Genomic DNA, 23803 nt, shown 5'->3' with positions numbered 1-23803 from the left:
TCCGTTACGCTCGCGGATTTTGCGGATTTTCGGTAAATTCGCAATCCGCAAGATTTGCGAATTTCCCGCAAAATCAGCAAATTCGCACGCAGCGAATTTTTTTTTTCTTGGTGATACAATTTTGCGGCGCGCGGCGTTTATCATCGTTTGCCGAGTTGTTTTTCTCGATATTTTGCGAGTGCTGCGCCATTTTGGATCTTGCGGCGGGATCCCGCGGGAATTTGGCAAGCGCGATTACGTAATCGCGGCTTGCCAACTTTTGCAGCGAGCGTTTGTCAACGCGAGTACGCCGAGATCACGTCTCGCGGTACTTCGCAATTGCGAGATTTGAGATGCGGCGAGCAGCAATAATCTCGCACACGCGAAAATATAAAATTTGCAATTCTGCACAAGAAATCCACCAGCAAGCAGCATAAACCTTCTTGAAATGATGATTTTTATCTGAATAACTCCTTAGGTTGACATTTGCCTGCACTTTTTTAGCGAGGAGTCCATTTTGGGGAGGGGGGGAGGGGGGTGGGAGGAAGGAAGTGCCCCACAGTCTTCAACTTCCTGTTCCTGTCCAGCAGGCTCCTCCCAGTGCTTTGTCCATCTCCTGGTCACTTTTCATTTGGATCTGGAGCTGGAAGGATTACTTTTTGTGGATGCTGCTGGATATTTGGATTTGAGGCCTTTTTGACTTTCTTTGGATCACTGTTGGATTAGAAATTTTACAAGTAAGTTTGTTTGGGGCATTACAGTTGCTGCAACTACAATTTTGGAATTTTTGATTTTTGGGCTTTTTTGGGGCCTTTTGCCCAGGGGTACTCAGTGGTGGGTGGACTGAGTCTTTCTGTGGGGTGTCTTGAACTTAAACATCATGGAGGGCATGGATGGATTGGGATTGTGCTGATTTTTCAGTGATTTTCGTTTTTTGGGGCTGTACTTTTGGCCTTTTCACCAGGGGTATTTGAGTCTAGCATGGGCCTAGTCTTTCTGTGGGCTGTCTTGAACTTAAACATCATGGAGGGCATGGATGGAATGGGATTGTGCTGATTTTTCAGTGATTTTCGTTTTTTGGGGCTGTACTTGTGGCCTTTTCACCAGGGGTATTTGAGTCTAGCATGGGCCTAGTCTTTCTGTGGGCTGTCTTGAACTTAAACATCATGGAGGGCATGGATGGAATGGGATTGTGCTGATTTTGCAGTGTTTTTCGATTTTTGGGGGTGTTCATGGGGAGGGACAGGCCATGTGGCTGGGGGCCATTTTGAGTGCTGCTACAGGCCCTGGCCATGTGCTGGGAGGCAAGTGGCCATTTTGAATGTAGGCATTGTTGTTAGGCCTGCAACCATTTTGCCTACTTTTCAACCTTTATGCCCAGGGGTAGTGAGTCTTGCATGGGCCTAGTCTTTCTGTGGGTTGTCTTGAATTTAAACATCATGGAGGGCATGGATGGAATGGGATTGTGCACATTTTTCAGTGATTTTCGTTTTTGGGGGCTGTACTTGTGGCCTTTTCACCAGGGGTATTTGAGTCTAGTATGGGCCTAGTCTTTCTGTGGGGTGTCTTGAACTTAAACATCATGGAGGGCATGGATGGTATGGGATTGTGCTGATTTTTCAGTGATTTTCGTTTTTTGGGGCTGTACTTGTGGCCTTTTCACCAGGGGTATTGAGTCTTGCATGGGCCTAGTCTTTCTGTGGGGTGTCTTGAACTTAAACATCATGGAGGGCATGGATGGAATGGGATTGTGCTGATTTTGCAGTGTTTTTTGATTTTTGGGGGTGTTCATGGGGAGGGACAGGCCATGTGGCTGGGGGCCATTTTGAGTGCTGCTACAGGCCCTGGCCATGTGCTGGGAGGCAAGTGGCCATTTTGAATGTAGGCATTGTTGTTAGTCCTGCAACCATTTTGCCTACTTTTCAACCTTTATGACCAGGGGTAGTGAGTCTTGCATGGGCCTAGTCTTTCTGTGGGTTGTCTTGAATTAAAACATCATGGAGGGCATGGATGGAATGGGATTGTGCTGATTTTTCAGTGATTTTCGTTTTTGGGGGCAGTACTTGTGGCCTTTTCACCAGGGGTATTTGAGTCTAGCATGAGCCTAGTCTTTCTGTGGGGTGTCTTGAACTTAAACATCATGGAGGGCATGGATGGAATGGGATTGTGCTGATTTTTCTGGGGTTTTTTTCGATTTTTTTGGGGTGTATAACTGAACTGATGTTCCTCTGTCTTCCATTGTTTTTAGGTGCACAAGACTCAAGAGAACCACCAGTGCCAGGAAGAAGTCCTGCAGCGGTGTGTGTGTGCAGCATAACGTCACGCGACGTCACGTCTGGCCTCAGACAACTCTACAATTCGTGCAACTGCGGCCTGCTGTCTGACCTGCTCTGAAGAAGATGGCCCCAAAAAAAGGTCTCCGTAGCTCCTCTAGCAAGAAAGTTGCTAGTAAGGAGCAGAAGAAGCAAGTTACCAAGGAGGCTGGTGTGCCAACCGCCACGTTTTTTAGGATCAAGAAAAAAAGTACGCCTGCAGCAGCAGGATCTGCTGGGGACCAAGCTGGGAGCAGCACCCCGCTCCATTGGGTTCAGTGCCTCCACCACCACGCCAACTTAAGTCAAAGCCCTTGAGTGCTTCAGAGGCAGTCAGTGTACTTCTCCAATCACCATCGACCAGTGATGTTGGCTCATCGCAAGAAAGTAGCAGCAATGTCCCTGAATCAACACAGGTTGTTGTAACTCATCTGACAAGTGTTGAACAACCACAGCCGCAACAACAACATGTGCAAGTAGTACAAGCCCAAGTACATGTGGAAGGAGAGGCAGCGCAAGGAGATGCGCAAGCAGAGGTGCATGGAGGGTCACAAGTGCCCACAAGAGTTGTTCCTCCAGAAGTCGGGGCACATCAGGAAATTGACAATCAGACCGAGGTATCATTTGAGGAAGCCACTCCTCCTGATGATCATTCATTGTCTTCCACATCCCTAGCAAGGAAAAGATCAAGGGGGGTGTCTACATCTTCTTCAAGCCCACCTCCTACTGATGATCTGGATGACGATTGGGTACCACCACGGCAGCCTGAGAGTGAGGCACACCATGATCTGACAAAGATACCTAAGCGTAAAAGGAAGGTCGTCGAAAAACTCATAGCTATGGAGTGTGATGAGGCTCAACAAGAAGTGACGCATACTGCTGCTGATGAAGCCCTTCACGACGACGATCCAGTCATCATAATGGTCACTGCAGCCCCAGCGGGCATGCAGCAAAGAGACATTTTGACCCTATCCCGAGAAGCTGCTGAGCGTGATGATGATGTCGACGAGGAGTCAATGGAAACACAACAATCATTGGATTTGGAGTTAACTAGTACACCAACACCTACCGCTTCCATATTTCTTCCTCGCAAGAAGGGGCTTCCATCCACCTCGACCTCAATTAGTGGTGGTGAAAGTGCAAAACGTACTGAAGTTCGGCAATCCACATCCTCCACTTCATCTGGCATTAGCAGCAGGACCACCACCACCAGTATCGCCGCCTCCTCCGGCCCCCAAAGACATTTCAAGTCTCCAGTTTGGGACTTCTTTAGTGTTTGCCCAAGAATGGAAAACGTAGCCATTTGTAGCATGTGTAAGCTTCGAGTTAGTCGTGGTAAGTTTGGTACCAACTATGGTACCGGAGGCCAGAGAGGTCATCTTAGGAGAGCGCACCCTGTCCAATGGTTTGCGCACCTAGAGGCGGTCAAGGAAGCCCGAATTGCACGTAATGAAAACGTTGATTTTTCATCTGATGATGACGAGGAGGAAGAAGACGATTCAAACACTTCACTTACACCCAGTACCCCTGTCCGCAGCACACCCCATGTGAGCCACACTAAGAGTGTGGGAGAGAGTGAGACATCAATGCGGAAAAGTTCATCAGCGAGCATAACTGGGTCGAAGATATCATCATCATCCCGTAAATCCTTGGTCCAGGGCAACATTAAAAAGATGTTGTTTACAGAAGCGCAATATGAACGCAACCACCCACTGACGCGTCTGTATAACACTAAGCTGGCTAAAATGCTAGCTCTGGACCTTCTCCCTTTTTCTTTTGTAGAAGGGGTTGGTTTTCTAGAATTAGTGGCAGCGCTCTGCCCTAAATGGAAGGTTCCTAGCCGGTTCTATTTTGCCCGAGTTGCGGTTCCAGCACTACATGAAGATGTTCTGAAGGTGATTGGGGCAGCTTTGCAGAAGAGTGCTGTTCACACTATACATCTGACAACAGACATGTGGACCAGTGGCGCAGGCGCTGATTACATGTGCATCACTGCACACTGGGTCTCTTTTTCAGGGGCTAAAGCAAAGCTAAACGCAGGTGTTGGCGCGGACATTGTTTTTAAAGCTGCTCGGAAACATGCAACACTAGCCATGTTTGGTTTGGAGAAACGTCACACAGCAGAAAACATTTTGGATGTCTTTAACACAAAGGTCCTTAACTGGCAGTCCCAAAAAAAACGCCAGGTTGGTTATGTTTCCACGGACAATGGCGCCAATATAGTTAAGGCCATGAGGCTGGGTGACTATTTCAGAGTGCCGTGTTTGGCGCACTGTATAAACCTGGTTGTCCAAAAATTCTTGGGTAATAAAGGCAGTGCAGCGTACAGAGTATTGGACACCTGCCGAAAAATGTGCAACCATTTCAGCCATTCTTTTAAGGCCCGGAAGCAGCTGAGGAGCCTGCTATATCAACGTCAAATGCCAGTGAAAGCACTCATCCAGGAGGTGGTAACACGTTGGAACTCAACCTTCTACATGCTTGAGCGTCTGTATGAGCAGTATACGGTACTCGATCAATATTTCTTAACAGAGGGTACAGCTCAGGAGGACCTGAGGATGGGTGCGGCGCAATGGAACATAGTTCAAAGCCTGACACGCATGCTTCGTCCTTTTGAGTTCTTCACGCGTGCAGTCAGCAAGGAGGACTGTAATTTGGGGAAAGCTATCCCATTGTTGTACATGCTGGAGCACCAACTGAAGGAGGTGTGTTCTGTGTTTGAAAAAGATGTAAAAAACCAAGACTCTTTTGTTCTGGCTGAGAAATTATTAGAGCTCCTACAAGGTGATGAACGTCTTAAAATGATCCACTCAGAAGAGCATTACATTTGTGCTACTATTCTGGATCCACGCTACAAAAAGGCGCTGGCAGGCCAAGCATTCTTTCCTTTTGATGATGAACATGTTCCAAAGTACAAACGTTGGCTAGCCTTGTCAGCCAAGAGGTTTGAAAGAGAATGGCAGAAAATTGAAGGAAATGGCATTACATCAGCAGGCCATCCCCAGTCAAAACAATCTACTCCTGCACCTGTGGCTGTGGCACAAATGACCTCTCAGCCGTTAAAGACACCGGCAACCGGATCATCTGCACCAGACACAACAGAAACATTGGAGGCTGAAGAGGATTGGCTAGCTCGGCTTGGGTTTGGTTCTCTAAAGGTCAGAGGCACAGCAACAGCTAAGCAAAGTGGAGGAACCTTGGATGAGGACCTTGAGTCGATGGTGAAGGACTATCTGAATGACTCAACAGAGGTCTATGTTAATGCTGACCCATTGGCGTATGGGCATGGGAAAAAAGAATTGTGGCCACAGCTCACCAACCTGGCTTTAAACTACTTGTCTTGCCCACTCGCAAGCGTAACTTCCAAACGGAGCCGCCTCTCGCCCAAAAATGTGGAGAGGTTAACAATGATCAAGATGAATCAGCACCTCATACCACCAGATATCAGACTACGAGAAAGCGCGCTGGATGAAGACGAGGTGGCCAGCAACATAGATGAGGGAATTTCTACTCTGTCAGGTGACACTGAGCTCACCCTGCCTGAATTCGCAGAGTATGATGACGAAGCCTTATTCTTATTCCTGGACCGTGATACCGGGCCCTGAAAATGAGACAACAAATCAATAACTTTCTTTTTCGTCCTTATTCACTTTTATTCCTGTGTGTCTGTCTTTCTTTGTTGTGCACAGTTAATATATTTCAAACTTTAATCAGATAATCACAAAAACAAGCCCATCAGCAGAACTGTCTTCACTGGTTTGCTAATTGATTTGAAGGTGCCGCAGTCTGCATTCCTCAGGTTCACAAGTTCAGAAGAACATGCTCCTCTATCCTCCTCCTCCGGACTCCTATTTCCATCAAAGCAGAGGGCTGGTTTACGCCCAATGAAGAAAGACTCAGCACTTGTGGGGGTGTTGTTCTACCTCTTTGCAGGTGAGTTGATGGCTCTGGGACCATTGTTGGGAAGCTCTAATACTGGATAAAAGTGGTTTGGACCAAATCCGAGGCGCAAATTTTTTAGTGTTTTTGCTGACTTGCTTGCCTTTGAGGTGCTCTTAGGGGGGGTTACGTCTGTTTGTGGGTGAGTTTCGGGGTCTGTCAGCACTGCTGGGACACTCTAATCTTGATTGCATTTGCTTTTCAGGAAATCCGTGGTGGCAACCCCGACTTATGGCCTAGCTACGCAGCGCGTTTGGACCGAAGGCCGAGAAATATTGTAAGTAGGAGATGTTGCTTTTGGCATGTTTGGGGGTGTTATGCTTTTTGGCGGGTGGGTTGGCGGGTCTTGGGGCATTCCTGGGAAAGTCTAATACCGGGTAGAAGTGGTTGGGACAAAATCCACGCCAATTTTTTTGTTGTTGCTATTTCTGACATTTTGCTCAATGTAGCGTTTTCGGGGGCCTGTTTGGGGGGCTTCCTGGTGTTTGTGGGTGAGTTTCGGGGTCTGGGAGCACTGCTGGGACACTCTAATCTTGATTGCATTTGCTTTTCAGGAAATCTGTGGTGGCAAACCGGACCTATGGCCTAGCTACGCAGCGCGTTTGGACCGAAGGCCGAGAAATATTGCAAATATGAGATTTTGCTTTTGGCCTGTTTGGGGGTGTTATGCTTTTTGGCGGGTGGGTTGGCGGGTCTTGGGGCATTCCTGGGAAGGTCTAATACCGGGTAGAAGTGGTTGGGACAAAATCGAGGCCGATTTTTTTTTGTTGCTATTTCTGACATTTTGCTCAATGTAGCGTTTTCGGGGGCCTGTTTGGGGGGCTTCCTGGTGTTTGTGGGTGGGTTTCGGGGTCTGGGCGCACTGCTGGCTATATATATTTTACTTTGCAAGAGGTTTGAAGCAAATCCATGGTGGCAGAGGGGAGTTAGGGCCTAGCTGCAGAGCGCGCACGGAGTGATTTGGGAAATTCGGAAAAAAATGACAAAGTCCCCATTTTTGTACTTTTGCTCTTTGGCTGTTTAGGGGTCTTCTACTCGTTTTCTCCTGGGTTGACGGCTCTGGGGCCATTGCTGGGAAGCTCTAATACCGGATAAAAGTGGTTTGGACAAAATCCACGCCGATTTTTTTGTTGCTATTTCTGACATTTTGCTCAATGTAGCGTTTTCGGGGGCCTGTTTGGGGGGCTTCCTGGTGTTTGTGGGTGAGTTTCGGGGTCTGGGCGCACTGCTGGCTATATATACTTTACTTTGCAAGAGGTTTGAAGCAAATCCATGGTGGCAGAGGGGAGTTAGGGCCTAGCTGCAGAGCGCGCGCGGAGTGATTAGGGAATTTTGGAAAAAAATGACAAAGTCCCCATTTTTGTACTTTTGCTCTTTTGCTGTTTGGGGGTCTTCTACTCGTTTTCTCCTGGGTTGACGGCTCTGGTGCCATTGCTGGGAAGCTCTAATACCGGATAAAAGTGGTTTGGACAAAATCCACGCCGATTTTTATTTTGCTATTTCTGACATTTTGCTAAATGTAGCGTTTTCGGGAGCCTGTTTGGGGGGCTTCCTGGTGTTTGTGGGTGAGTTTCGGGGTCTGGGAGCACTGCTGGGACACTCTAATCTTGATTGCATTTGCTTTTCAGGAAATCCGTGGTGGCAAACCGGACCTATGGCCTAGCTACGCAGCGCGTTTGGACCGAAGGCCGAGAAATATTGCAAGTATGAGATTTTGCTTTTGGCCTGTTTGTATGTATATGTATAAACCATTTTATAGCGCGCTCCGTTACTTGAGAGAATCCTGGCGCGGGTACAGGAGAGGCAGACAGCAGAACAAAAAGAAGGCATCTTAGCTTACACTCTTGAACAAATGTGTTTTCAGGTGTTTTTTGAATTCAGCCACTGAAGGCATAGAGCGCAGATGGAGAGGGAGAGCGTTCCAGGCCCGTGCCCCGATCACAGAAATCGATTGGCCACCGAGTCTTGCTCGTTTGAAACGGGGAAGGTACAATTTGAACAGAGTGGAAGATCTGAGGGTGCGTGCAGGGACATAGCTGGTAAATCTCTTTCTCAGATACAAGGGGCCATGATCGTGAGTAGCACGAAACGCAAGCACCAGGGATTTAAACAAAATGCGTTGTGCAACAGGAAGCCAGTGGAGCATGCGTATCTCTGCACGGACGCTCTTCCATCTAGGGATGTTGAATAATAGACGGACCGCCGCATTCTGGATAATTTGCAGGCGTTTCACCAGATAGGCCGGAATGCCACTGAACAGTGCATTCGCATAGTCCAGCCTTGCCAGTATAAGTGCCCGAGCAACCGTCTCCTTAGCATCCCTATGGAGCAAGGGGAAAAATTTGCGGAGCATTCTCAGAGTGGCAAAGCAGGTGCCTGTAAGTTTTTTAATATGGTCCTCGAATCTGAGATCCTCTGTGAACCAGATGCCAAGGTTTTTGGCAGGTCTCCCCATCTCTTTCGGGCTGTTAATGTTTGGAGGCCACAGTGTGTTTTTGATCGAGGGAGGGAAGGAACCATAGAAAAGCACTTCAGATTTTTCCTCGTTGCATTTCAACTGGGCCTGCGTTAGCCAGCGAAATACAGAGGACAAACACAGATGAACTGCCGACGTATCCAAATTATCACCTGGCCAGGTGAACAGCAGTTGGGTATCATCTGCATACCCTATGATCTTAGCCCCAAACTGTTCTGCCAAATAAACCAGGGGGGTAATATAGACATTGAACAGTAAGGGGCTAAGAGTGGACCCCTGCGGGACCCCTGTGAGCAGTGGTTTAGGCTTAGAGGCGTGAGGAGGCATCCAGACCTGCTGGGTCCTGTCAGATAGAAAAGAGGACAGCCAGTCTAAAACAACCCCACCAATGCCAATGGCCGACAGCCGGCGGAGGAGAAGCTCATAAGGGACGGTATCGAACGTGGCAGAGAGGTCCAATAAAATTAGGACCGCTCTGCCGCCTCCGTCTAGGCAGTCCCGGATTGCCTCGGCCATCTCCACCAGCGCCGTCTCAGTGCTGTATGCAGCCCTGAAGCCTGATTGGGCAGGGTGGAGGGCATTGGAGGCTTCAACAAAGCTCTCCGATTGTTGAAGAACTACCTTCTCACAAATTTTCGTGAGTGCCGTAGAAGGGAAATGGGCCGGTAGTTTCCGGGAACCGACGCATCCAGTCCTGGTTTTTTCAGAAGCGGCAGCAGCTTTGCCTGTTTCCAAACTGAAGGCACCTCGCCAGCGGCCAGGTAGAGATTAACTATCTACGTGATCTCAGCGCAGACTGTTTCCGCCACTTCCGAAAGCACTCGGGCCGGGCACGGATCGGCTGGAGAGCCAGACTTCAGAGACTGGAGGAGAGGGAGAACAGTACACTCCGCAATTTGCGCGAAGTTCGTAAGCTGCTGTCCCGGACATGGACATAATGAAGGACCCAAGTCAGCTGCAAGGCAGTCGGCGGGAAGAGCCGCTAGAAGGTCCTGCTGAATCCTCGCTATTTTAATAATAAAAACGGTGGACAACTCCTCGCACCATCGCGCAGAGGACGGGAGGGAAACAGCATCAGCAACAGGTGACACAAAGCTTTTAACAATAGCAAAGATCTCTCTGCTATTGTTATCCGCCCTGGCGATGCGCCCTGCATAGTAGTTCCCCTTAGCTACCTTAATGGCTGCATAATAGTCTTTCTGGGCGAGCCGTAGAGCGGATTTAGCCTCAGAGCTATATCCACATCTCCACGCTCGTTCTAATTTTTTGCACCCCAGTTTCATCTCTCTCAGTTCAGGGGAGAACCAGGGTTGAGAGGGAGAGCGCCTGACTCTAGTCAGCGTGGTTTGCTTAGTAGAGGCAGTAGCCGCCTGCCGAATCCACTCATAAAACTCGCAAGTCGCAGCGTCCAGAAGCGTCTTAAGTTTTGGGCGCCATCTTTAGGAGGGTGACGCTCTAGTTTTCAGCGTCCCTAGGACTACTAAAGGGCTCAGTGCACTCGCGCACAAATTGTTGAACTACGAACATCGTTGTGCTAGCGCTTGGCAGGAAACAAGCATTGCCGCAAGCAGATAATTTTTAAAGTGTGTGAATAATGACTGTATTTTAATACTGCTAATTCTGTGCCTTACCTACACGCTGACTCCCCGGTCCACCGCAGCTATTCATGCTGTTTGCTGTGGAGGGAGGAAAAGCGTCTTCACTTCCTGATTAGCCCACGCAGGGCGGCCATCTTTAGGAGGGTGACGCTCTAGTTTTCAGCGTCCCTCGGACTACTAAAGGGCTCAGTGCACTCGCGCACAAATTGTTGAACTACGAACATCGTTGTGCTAGCGCTTGGCAGGAAACAAGCATTGCCGCAAGCAGATAATTTTTAAAGTGTGTGAATAATGACTGTATTTTAATACTGCTAATTCTGTGCCTTACCTACACGCTGACTCCCCGGTCCACCGCAGCTATTCATGCTGTTTGCTGTGGAGGGAGGAAAAGCGTCTTCACTTCCTGATTAGCCCACGCAGGGCGGCCATCTTTAGGAGGGTGACGCTCTAGTTTTCAGCGTCCCTCGGACTACTAAAGGGCTCAGTGCACTCGCGCACAACTTGTTGAACTACGAACATCGTTGTGCTAGCGCTTGGCAGGAAACAAGCATTGCCGCAAGCAGATAATTTTTAAAGTGTGTGAATAATGACTGTATTTTAATACTGCTAATTCTGTGCCTTACCTACACGCTGACTCCCCGGTCCACCGCAGCTATTCATGCTGTTTGCTGTGGAGGGAGGAAAAGCGTCTTCACTTCCTGATTAGCCCACGCAGGGCGGCCATCTTTAGGAGGGTGACGCTCTAGTTTTCAACGTCCCTTAATCTACATAAACTTTGATCTTGCCGCGCAGCGGTGACGCGCAGCGGGAGCGCCTCAGCAGCGCCGAAGAGGCGCCAAAGAGAAGCCAGTCTGCGCCAGTCCGCGTCCAGACGCGCCTGGCGCTCTGCTACCACCGAGTATCATGGTAGGGCCTCGCATTACATATAGCGCTTCCTCTCTGCTGAATTTAAGATCTAGCATTAGCCCTTTATGTCTACATTCCGTCTTTCCGACCAATCCGAAGGCTCACTGTAAAAGCTGCAACTGGGTTCCATCCACCTCGAGTACTTCAATACACCCTCTTAGACATGATCGGAAAATGTTTCTTCTTAACTGCAGATCATTACCTAGACACTGTACCGAATTAGCCATGTTGATTGAGGAACTCAACCCTGATGCCCTTTTTTTAACAGAGACATGGCTCCAGCTGGAAATGGATCCTACCGTAGTATGGGCTATTCCCCATGGTTACACCCTAAAACGATTAGATCGTAAGATACATAGAGGTGGAGGGTTGGCCATCATATACAGAGATATCTTCCGATGCCGCATCTCCATTCCGGTCATGCGAGCATGTGAAAGTCTGTACTTTACTCTGGAGTTCTCCCCAACATCCACTTTCTCGGGCATTTTAGTTTATCGACCCCCGGGCCCGTTGAACAACTTTATTACTGAGCTGACATATGCGGCTGCTAATCAGATGCTCCTGGCAGCAAATTTTACGCTGCTGGGTGACCTGAACCTGCATTTGGACGACTCCCAGGATGCTACGGCCACTGGTCTTCGACTTAATCTTCAAGCCATTAATTTGTCGCAAAAAGGTTTCCATCCGACGCACATTAAAGGCCACCTCCTAGACCATATTTTTAGCAATCTTGATAGTCTAACAGTGGAAATTCCTAGGCCTCTGCCTTGGACTGACCATTACTTAGTACCTTTTACGTGGCCTATTAACATTCCCCCTATGTTACAAAATAAGAACAAGCATCGGGGTAGGAAATGGGCTTCGCTGCCTCTGTCTGAATGGGAATTGGCTCTTAATGAGCACGTGCCCCCCAAATCAATGAACCCCAGTATAGCCACCTCTAATTATGAGAACTGGATCACGGATACTCTGGACCAGGTCCTTCCAAAAAAATCTCTACAGTCCATAAAACGATGCAAAGTAGCCCCATGGTACTCCCCCACCCTCAGATCCATGAAACAGTCGTGTCGTAAGCTGGAGAGAGCTTGGAGGCGAGAATACTCACAATCTAAGAAATCCGAGTATAGAGCTGCGATTAAATCATATAAGAGTGAAATGAAAAGCGCACAAATCCAATTCTATGACTCTAAAATCAAGTCAGCTGCTAACTCACCCAAAGAAATATTCAAAATAGCAAAATCATTAATCTCCCCCCCCCCTGGGTGCGTTTCCCCTGTTGGGGCGCTTGTTCGATGCAACAATTTGGCAACTTTTTTCTCTCAGAAAATTCTGGCCATCTATTCCTCTTTCCCTACTGATGCAGAGAAGCGGGACATCACTGCTGACCCTAAAGCGGACGTCCCAGCTTACAGCTCGCTCGAGGAGTTCCCTCTTCTTGATTCAATTGCACTGAAGAAAATTTTTTCTAAAGTCACCTCAGGATCTCCCAATGATCCTGCACCTCCTCAGACCCTCCTTAAAGTCAGCGAGGCCATATGTCCTGTCATCTTAGATGTCCTAAATTCGTCCATTGTTTCCAGCTTGGTCCCTGCCCAGTGGAAATGCGCAATGGTTAGGGCCCTTCTCAAAAAGCCTACATTAGATCAGAACAACTTGGCCAACTTCCGCCCCATCTCCCTTCTCCCTTGGATGAGTAAGTTGCTGGAGAGACACATCAATAACATCTTGGTAGAGTATTTGGAGTCCAATGATCTGCTTTGTGCCTCCCAGACGGGATTCCGCCCTCAACATGGCACCGAAACAGCTTTACTCGCGGTAACGGAAGAAACGAGATCTGTGCTGGACCAGGGAGGGAAGGCAGCCATTATATTATTAGATCTCAGTGCCGCGTTCAACACGGTTAACCATGCCACACTATTACATCGTCTAAGTGGCATGGGCGTGTCGGGCGCGGCCCTGAAATGGCTGACCTCCTTCCTGGATGAGCGCTTCTTCCAGGTGTTTGAGGGCGAGGTAGTATCCTCAAAACACCCTCTGAGCTGTGGGGTTCCTCAGGGCTCGGCCCTGAGCCCCACGCTCTTTAATGTCTACATGAGTCCTCGGGCAGGGATAGTACAGCCCTTCGGTGTGCGTATTATCACCTACGCGGATGATACCCAACTGGTGGTCTCCTTGGATCACACAGAGGGTTCATCCAACACCTTGGGGCCCTGTCTAGAGGCAGTAGCCAAGTGGATGCATTCCTCATGTCTCAGACTCAACGGGGAGAAGACTGAGATTATGCTACTGGGCAATTCCGCACCGACCACTCTGGTTTCCATCTGGCCCGCTTGTCTTGGTGCTCCTCCCTCACCGAAACCCCACATCAAAAGCCTTGGAGTCTGGCTTGATAAAGCATTGGACTTTTCTGTGCAGGCCACTAAAACTGCTTCCACCTGTATTGGACTGTTGAGAATGCTCCGGAAGATTCTCCCATTGCTTCCTTTCCAGGCGAGGAGAATCATGGTTCAGGCCTTGATACTCTCCCGCCTGGATTATGGAAATGCATTATATCTGGGAGCCCCGGCAGCAGTGATCAACAGACTCCAAGTTACACAAAACTGTGCTGCTCGACTTTTGTTTGGCATCCCTCGCGGGCAATCAGCAAGGAAGGCCTTAAAAGAACTCCACTGGCTCCCAATAGCTGCCAGAATGCACTTTAAAGCTATGTGCATTGTGCACAAAGCATTTCACCGAACAGGTCCAGCTATCCTGCGCTCTTTGGTCGTACCTTACATTCCATCGAGAACCCTTCGCTCCAGCGTCCTGCATCTTGCCACAACAACTAAAGTCAATAAGGCTCGCTGGGGAGGCCGGGCGTTTTCACACTTAGCAGCTAAGATGTGGAACTCGCTCCCGCCGAATATGCGGGAAATTAGCAACCGGATGGTCTTTAGGAAGACATTAAAAACTTACCTGTTCGCCAAAATGTGCTAAACCTTGCTATTTGCTCACCACACTATTCAGTTCAAGCGCTGCGAGGCCTTAGGGTATGTACGCGCTATATAAATATAATTTTTCATTTCATTTAATTGCAATTGCTTTTCAGGAAATCCGTGGTGGCAAACCGGACCTATGGCCTAGCTACGCAGCGCGTTTGGACCGTAGGCCGAGAAATATTGCAAGTATGAGATTTTGCTTTTGGCCTGTTTGGGGGTGTTATGCTTTTTGGCGGGTGGGTTGGCGGGTCTTGGGGCATTCCTGGGAAGGTCTAATACCGGGTAGAAGTGGTTGGGACAAAATCCTCGCGGAAAAGCCTTTTGGCACTTTTTGTAACTTAGGGTTTGTTAGGGTTAGCCCTAGCAGCAGGATTGCATGTGTTTCGGGGTGTTCTAGATTTTTGCAACTGAGTTCTGGGGTCTTAGAGCACTCGTGAGAATGTGTAATTTTGGTTGCAAGTCATTTGGAGAAAATCCATGGTGGGAAAGGGGGGATTTGGCATAGTTAAAGAATGCCTTTGCCACTATTCTTAACTTAGGGTTCAATAGGGTTAGCAGTATTGCTATTGCATGTGTTTGGGTGGGGGAGTTTTCGAGTCTTGGAGCGATGCTGGCTATGGATACTTTTGCTTGGTTGCTTGCAAGTGGTTTGAATGCAATCCACGGTGGGTAAGGGGGTACTTGGGCCTACTTTTACTTTCAAAGTACGTTTTGTCACCAGTTTTCTGCTAGGCCTCGTTTTTTGAGATTTGATTGGGGGTCTTCTACATTTTTGCGACTGGCTTTAGTAAGGGTCTGGGTGGGAGCATTGCTGGGAAGATCTAATTTTGTTCTAAAACACAGTTTACAGTACACCTAGCTTGAGGGGAAAGATCCGCTACATTAATTTGCCCATACTTATTTATCCTTCAAAAGGTGACTCAGACAGAGTACGCACTTTCAAAAATATTGTACTGTCTACTAGGAAAATCAAAGTGTGACTTTTTGCACTCCACAGCCTACATACCTTATATTTATTTATCAGTGGTGTTGTAATATTATATCACTTCCTGTTTTTCGTTGAATAATTACAGGCCGGGTTTCAGTCTGTGCAATGGGGAAAAAAGGATGGAGTCAGGCTTCACATTAGCGAGCCACCATTCAGCATCAGGCAGGCAGTGGACAGGGTGTCTTCTGGTCACCAACATTGATGGACGAAGCATCAGCTGCAATGGAGGAGTGCCGCTAATGAGAGGAATTTTTTTCTGCATGCAACTTACTTACCAAATTCAACAGGACAACTACAACAACATACAGATACAGTATCCTTTGTCTTTTTCTCTGACTGTGACTGCATTTCTTGGATCTCTCTATGCTTCTAAATTGATCCCCTTAACACATCACTTAGTCCACTCCACTATCACATCTGCACCACACATAGTCATTTGTAAGTGCTCCTACGTAATTCGCAAGTCGCAGCACGCCCCAGCCGGTAGAGGACTGGGATGGCCCCAATGATGAAGCATGTCACCAAGGGGCAACCCTGGTGAGTGAGGGGACACCTAGAAAAAGAGCAATTTCTCCTTTTCTATCTACTATACCTTCCAGACCAACCCCATTGAGTGTTGTGAATGGATTTATAGTGACCAGCAAGGCTCTCAGGTATCTGGCAACAGAGACCTTATGTTGAATATAGTTATCAATAATTCCACACATGCCCTGTACTGTCGCATTCTTTCTTCCACAGTTGTCCAAAGTACTACTTACTTTTCACTGACATGCATGCAGTAGTGCATGCACTTTCAAAGATTGATGGATAGGTTTGTACCCAAAGATTTGTTTACGTTCAATTGTTTGTCCATGCTGTGCTTTTTTTACAGGGTGTCTTCTGGTGACCAACATCGATGGACAAAACGTCGGCTGCAATGGAGGAGTGCCACTAATAAGAGGATTTTTTTTCTGCATGCAACTTACTTACCAAATTCAACAGGACAACTGCAACAACATACAGATACAGTATCCTTTGTCTTTTTCTCTGACTGTGACTGCATTTCTTGGATCTCTCTCTGCTTCTAAATTGATCCCTTAACACACCACTTAGTCCACTCCACAATCACATCTGCACCACACATAGTCATTTGTAAGTGCTCCTACGTAATTCGCAAGTCGCAGCACGCCCCAGCCCGTAGAGGACTGGGATGGCCCCAATGATAAAGCATGTCACCAAGGGGCAACCCTGGTGAGTGAGGGGACACCTAGAAAAAGAGCAGTTTCTCCTTTTCTATCTACTATACCTTCCAGACCAACCCCATTGAGTGTTGTGAATGGATTTATGGTGACCAGCAAGGCTCTCAGGTATCTGGCAACAGAGACCTTATGTTGAATATAGTTATCAATAATTCCACACACGCCCTGTACTGTCGCATTCTTTCTTCCACAGTTGTCGAAAGTACTACTTACTTTTCACTGACATGCATGCAGTAGTGCATGCACTTTCAAAGATTGATGGATAGGTTTGTACCCAAAGATTTGTTTATGTTCACAATTGTTTGTCCATGCTGTGCTATTTTTTCTTGTCTCCCAAAACCTTTCCCAAAAACCCCCGTACCCATCCATTTTTCAAACCCTAACCCTCTTCCCCCGGGCTGTGTGGTTTTGATTGATGTGTGACTAAATTACAGCAATAAATCCACACACTTGCTGGGGAGGATAAGGTGATAGCAACAGGCTGGTGAAGAAATCCGAGGATATATTCTTACTCTGCTTGACAAAACCCATGGCTAATGTGAAAGAACTTCAACCAAATTAGTTATACTTTACCATTTGTTAGGCTACAATGTGGCACTGTTCTAGTGTACTTCTGTCACCTGCTATATTCTCTATTGTACTGTTGTATTGCTCAGGAGGACAAACCAGATTTCATTTTCTTTTTTTTCATAGGCATGCAACTGCCACTGTGTCACACCACTAGTACCACCGCTATGAGGAAATTTTATCCGCCCAGGATTGCCAACCTTATTCGCTGTTTCCCGTGGAGCCAGCCCTGGGCCTAGCCCTACTTGCAAACAGAAATTACAGGTAAGATAGGCGTTTGGTTGGAGGTAGTATAATGGAGTATTAGGAGAGACGAGAGATTAGATTGACGGTAGTACTACTAAAGTCCTAGGACTATTCAGGAAAACAAACTTACCGTTAAACCCCCACCCACCAGACTCAAAAGCAGTAAAAAACAGGTATGGTCAGATAAAGTTTCAAAAAGTATATTTTTATAGCCCTAACAAAATAATCTCCCGCAAGACCCTCCCTAACCCCAACGATTGTCCTTCAAAAGTCCCCAAAAAACCCAACTCCCAATTCCCACCCCCCAAAAGTCTCTAAAAAAGGGGCAAGGGACACTATGGCAGGGTGCTGTTGGATTTAGCAGCCAGGGCATCATGCTCCTTGCGGAGGGTGGCAAGTTCGAAGCGGAGGCCCTCCACCGAGTTCTTATAGTTATGGACCTCATGCTCAAGGTAGGACAGTCTGAGGGATAAGCGGCGCCGGTGTGCCTTGCAAATCCTGTGAGGGGCAGCTGCTTTCTTTGCTGCTCGGCGGTGGCGTTTGGCTTTGGTAGCCCGGCTCCGTACCGCTGGAGCACTGCGCTGGCTGGCAGCCCGCACGGAGGACTTTGTTGTTGTACCAGACTGCGTCTCCTCCTCCTCCAGGGCCACCAGCCGCCGATATTCAGCGACAGTGGCATCCAGCCTCCGTTGCCGGGCCATTCGAGCCAGCTCCTTCCTCCTTGATGGTGTCTTGGATTTGGAAGGAGCAACTACATGAAGAAAGAAAGACATAGTCAGTAACCAATGCTCCTTAAGATTAACACAAAATGATTGAGCAGAAAGTTGTCACAGTACAAGTAGCAAATTGAAAGCACAGTACATAACTATTGAGGACAGTATCTATGTAACCTCCGACTTCTTCATCCTTGCTCTAACATTAGTGGGAGTTTAAGGAACAAATTCTACGAGCACTATGGACTTCCATTACAGTCGACTATGACAGTACACCACTCTTATTCTTCTTCTTCTCTCTTGTTTAGGAAAATTGGTACGTTATCTTATGCAAGCCGGCATAATGCCAGCGCAGTGAACTTGCACCCGAGAAAAACAGACGCACACCATGGTGAGTGAGACAGACTTGCGTTACTGTACCGGTCCAGTACATGCAGGTAGTGAAGCTCTTACTTTTCTATTACGGGTGGCACTGAGAATACCCTGTTAAAAGGGCTACTGCTTAATTAATTTAGCTTTCACCCTACAGTGCAAATGAGTATTAGAAAAGGAAAATGAGGAAGCTAAATTATCTGATTATCTATCACTTCACATGGGATGTATTTGATGACATATGGGATGACTTTAGGTGCTTTGCTTATTATTGAGTGAACGGTGATACCCCCACACATGAATGACGTACTACTACTAAACTAAAGTTATTAAGAGAGGTAGGGAGTGTCCACCGTAATAACCGGATATATGCTGTGCTTGCAGTTGCAATACAAACTACTGCTACTATTCATGGTAGTATTTGGACAACGTTACAACTTCTTTTCCTTGCCTTTCCTACACTGGAACGGACGTGCGGGTGCGGTGTTACATGCTCTTCAAAGTAACACTTAGTTCATCCAGTGACAGTCTACTCTCTCTAGATACACATATGCTATCTAAGAGTCAGATAGTACCATGAATGATCCAGGCATCCATCCATTCAAAGTATATGCACACATACAGTTTCTGTCTCACCCACCCAGGCTGTTCTCCTTCCACCCACCCTTGCTTCATCATTCACCCAGCCATGCACCATACCATATTCTTTCCTTCCCAGCCACCTCGGGGACCAAGCAAACACATATCATTCTTCTTTGCCAGTCATCATTACATTTCTCGTCCTTCCACATTTACTTACACCCTTCTTTCACTTTTCGTTCATCCCATCCATCAAGTTCACCTCAGATCTGATTGGGATTCTCCTCGCCAAAAACTTCACAGCTAAGTCGAAGTACATTTAGAGGAGGCTACTACCTGGTTTATTTATAATACACCTGTGCAGGAAGCACACTCTGCAGTCTTCAATCTCAATGACTAAGGAATGTATAGCTTACCTCTGCCCGCCACCACCGTGTGAACCCTCACAGGCATGTCCTTGTCCGGCACTTGCACCGCCTCCTCCCCAGAGTTGTCCTCCTCGTCCAATGCCACCACCACCTCCGCGCTGGCCCCGTCTCCAGATGTTCCACCTACAAAGTACATTTCATAATGTTAGAATACACCACTCACTAGTATATAATATTTGGTCTAGGAGGAAGAAAGAAATGTGAAAAAAACAGTATACAATTTAATAATTTATGACTGTGTACTCTGAAGTAAAAATGTCCCTTTTTCCAGGGAAGGCTGTTGTCTTGCTGCACTTTTTGGCACAACTGATGAATGTTTGCTTTTTACTTTTTAACATGCAACACTTTTTCTCCTAACAGACAGAAGCTTGACTTCTAAGAACACGAGCAGGATCAAGTTCAAACCAGGTGAGAGCTCGGCTCGACCACAAGAAATGTGTCCAATTAATCGTCAGCACCAAGCACTTTTCCATTTTCAGTTACACGTTCACTTTTATGACAAACTTGATTTTAATAAATGTGTTTACTTTTAATAAAGCTTTTAAACTTAAATAGACTCTGTGGTTTTTGGTCCTCCAGACTAGAGTGGATGAGCTAAAGGTTTTGGAATTTTTGCAAGCATGAGTCCGTGCCTCTGCCATCGGTGACTTTGGGAGCTAAATGACTCTGCCACACTATCTAGTCAGTAATGAGATTGGGGGTTCAACTACAAAGTCTGTTATCACTGAGGTATGTGGAAAGTCTAACAGCACCTATTATAATTGATAAGCTAAGCAATGCATTATTTAGTGTCCATAGTTCTGTTTGTGCAGATTTGTCCCTGCAACAGTAGTAGAATGGATTGTCCTCCTATCCAAACCAAAAGTAAAGTAGTATCTTATTCTTTCTTGGTGGTCATTTACCTTTTTATTGTTGGCAATGGTCAAAGCATACACATTTAGAATACTTGAAAAGACATTATGGACAATCCCAGAGGACTGCACTCAGTGCATAGAGCTATTGCTGACTAGAATGGGAGGTCAATGGAAATGCCAAATGTGCAATCTTAGTTAGCTACACAGACAGACTAATAAGAATAATCTAGTAATACCACACGGAGTCATAGTCCAGGCAGGATAAGAATTTAGATCCTGTCTACAAGAAGATCAAAGACGATTTAGAAAAAATCGAATGAGGAACGCTAGGAAAAAATAAGTACTCTATATTAAAATTAAAACTTACTGGGGCCAGCAAAGGAGCCCTCGCCTGCCCGGTCCTGGCCTGCATCGTCAACAGCACCCTCCTCCTCCTCCTCTGTTCTCCTCTTGCCCCCTGGGGGAAGCTGATATACAACATGAAAGAAAGAAAAACAGAAAACATGGATGATATTTCTCAACCAAATCAAACATTTCAAAAGAACTAACAAAATATTTTTGCGAAATAGCAAATAGGGAACGACTCCACGGGATATATTATTGACCAATCTCATGTGGTCGACTACGTTATTACTTTAGTATTGCTTGATTTGCGGACCGTCGAATTGGAAACTACCCTATGTAACTCACTAAACAAAGTACTAAAAAGGTTTTCCTAGGATTGGCAGCCAGCAGTCCGCAGCACGCAAAGTGACAGCCAAAGTCCATCGTGATTGAAGATCAGCGACAACACTAAAGTTTCCTACTACATTAACCAGTCATTAAAATACTCAAACTATTAATCCACCACCACTATTTCTTCTTATCGCCATGTGTACAAAGGAAGGACTGGACTTGAGTCTGTAGGGGCTGATATAGAAGTCCCTTGCGGCTCTTTTGCTCCATTGTTGCGTGACTTTTGTGACGCAGCGACAGCACAAAAGAGGCACAATGGTGCGGCGTATATTAACAACGTGACGCATATGGGAGATGCATCACGTTGTAAAGCCCTGCGCCAATAGGGGGCGTTCCGGCGCAAGGGAGGGCGTTCCTGCGCAGGAACGCATCCTAAAAGTGGCTGAGGGAAATCTACAAGATTTCAATCAGTCACTTTGAGGACAATGATGCGTGACTCAAACCCTGCGCCTGCTTGAAGCAGACGTACGGCTTGACGCAGCATTGGGGAGATAGGGCACCCCAGAGCATTGATGGAGCTGCACCATCGTTGCGACGCAACTCCAGCAATGCGCCGCCTTTACGGCACAGATGCGTAACGCTTTGGTGACGTTTTGGGCCCATGGTGCGCCGCATTGTAAATACGGCGCACCATGGGTGATGGTGGCGTGACGCACAATTACTGGTGCATCCCTGCTACTTTGCAGGGATGCGCCGGTAATTAAAAATCAGAACCGTAGTGTGTAGCATTACGCAGTTCTTTAAACTACACTCATACATAATTTCACAGGCCAATAAAATGAACACAAAATCTAAAACAAATAAGCATAGTAGCAACACTACTGAGAAGAAGGAGAGCAGTGTACCTGAAATGCACAGAAGATTTTGAAATATAATTTACCTACAATGTAATGAGCAGCATTATTGCTCTTGGCAAAAAACAAAAAATTGCAATATAATAACACAGCAGGAGAAAACATAGTAGTAAAGAAATAGCAACTACTACTCACCAAGCCCGGGGATCTCAAGGCCAAGGAGGTCGAGCAGATCTCGCTCACGGGTCAGGACATCCATCCAGCGGTGGGTGGCCTGGTTGTAGGTGCGCCAGACCCGAGAGTGGTGGTAAATGGCCTGGCACACCTTCTCCCACCGCTTCCGGCGCTCCCGGACCCCGTACCCGGCACTGATCTTGCCGCCTCCCATGATGGTCCTGGGGAGGCGGCGCTGAACATAAAAAATGAGTTGGCCCACCTCCTCCGGGGTAAAGATCTCCCTGGGTACGACCTCCTCCCCCCTCAAACGCCCGCACGGGAGCCGGACACGGGGTGCGGGACCCTTCCCCTTCTCAGGATGCTTCCCGGCTCCCTTCACCATGGTCTGGGCGGAAAGGAATAAAGAAAATAGAATAGGGAAGAGAAGAAAAGAAAAGAGTTTAAAAAAGTAGTTTAAAATTAACCAAAAGTAGCAGTAAACACAAAAATATAGGGCTAGAAAAATAGAGGGATAGATAATAAGTAAAATAGATTAAAAAAAACTTCAAACAAGCAAAGGATGGCAGAGATTGACAGAGGATACAAAGACCATGCACAGAACCATAGCAATGAATGAGAAACAAGATGGCCGCGCCCGTTCACGACCGCGCGGGTAAGTTCGCGCAAGATTTTCCTTGCGAACATGCGCGAAACTGTACTGGCAAGCCGCAGACTTTGCGAGATTACACTTCGCGCCCGGAAACGGAAATACGTCAGGCAAACAAGATGGCCGCGCCCTTGAACGACCGCGAGGGTAACTTCGCGCCTTGCGCTACGAGCGGCTCGCAAAAACGCACAAAACCTTGCCAACGAACACGCCGCAAAAAAACAAATTGCATATTCGCACGAATTTGCGGCTTCCGAATCCGATCTCGCGCGTGTTCACGCCCCGCGAATCCCGCGAAATTGCAGAAAAACGAGTTTTTCAAAACTGAAAGCACTCGGCAGGGGCAAGAGTTCAAACTCATCATTAGTAACAATTCCCTGTAGTGCTTTCTGACTGGGGCCCCTCCAGAATTCAGTTGCTAGTTGCAACAATTGTATGACCCTGCTCTGACCCTCACAGCAGGCTCATAGAATAGCTACAAGTAGGCCACAAAGGTCCTGTGAAAAAAATGCACTGCAACAGAAAGCAAATTACAGATAAGGAAGCAGGTGCCAGACTGGAATTTTAAAACAGTGACACATTAATAAACTAACCCCAAATTAATTCATGTCAGTTGAAGCAGGGCTGGTGTGCTTGCTTTCCCCCCCCATAATCTACAGTGATGATGAACCAGAGGGTGGCATTGATGTAACAGAGGGTTGCAGTGGTGAAACAGAGGGTGCTGGGAACCTGTGATGATGAACCAGACGTAGAAACAACATAATCGTGACCGTTGCGTGCCGAAATGTAAGTTCGCAATTGCGAACTGTTACGAAACCCTCGCGAACTGGCAGAAATCCTTGCGAACACACAAAAAAAAAATCCGCAAATTCGCTAGAATTCGCGGATTTTGCGGATTGCGAGTTCACAAATCCGCAAAATTCGCAAACCCGAGATTCGCAAAATTTGCCCATGCTTAATAGCGACTTTCTGAATGTAGTTTATGTAGGGGACGCCTACTATGCATATAATTAGCAATATTTATTGCTGCGTTTCAAGAAAGGCTGCTATCGCAGGTTAACATACACTAATGCATGTTAGCCTGGCATTGTTGATAGTCTGTTAAAAAATGTGCTGCTTTAGCGCCAGAAAGGGGCCCTAAAGTTGCGATAAAAATGCTTGATAATATGTCCAGAAATATGTATGGAACACATTGCCGAAATACGTAGGTTTCAGGGATGTTATAGTTAGTTGCCTACTGGACTTTATGAATCAAGACTGAATTTGAATTGTGAGCCC

The sequence above is a fragment of the Lissotriton vulgaris genome, chromosome 4_1, assembly GCF_964263255.1.
Source record: "Lissotriton vulgaris chromosome 4_1, aLisVul1.2, whole genome shotgun sequence".
In the NCBI taxonomy this organism is placed as follows: Eukaryota; Metazoa; Chordata; class Amphibia; order Caudata; family Salamandridae; genus Lissotriton; species Lissotriton vulgaris.
Note: the sequence above shows the minus strand (reverse complement) of the source record.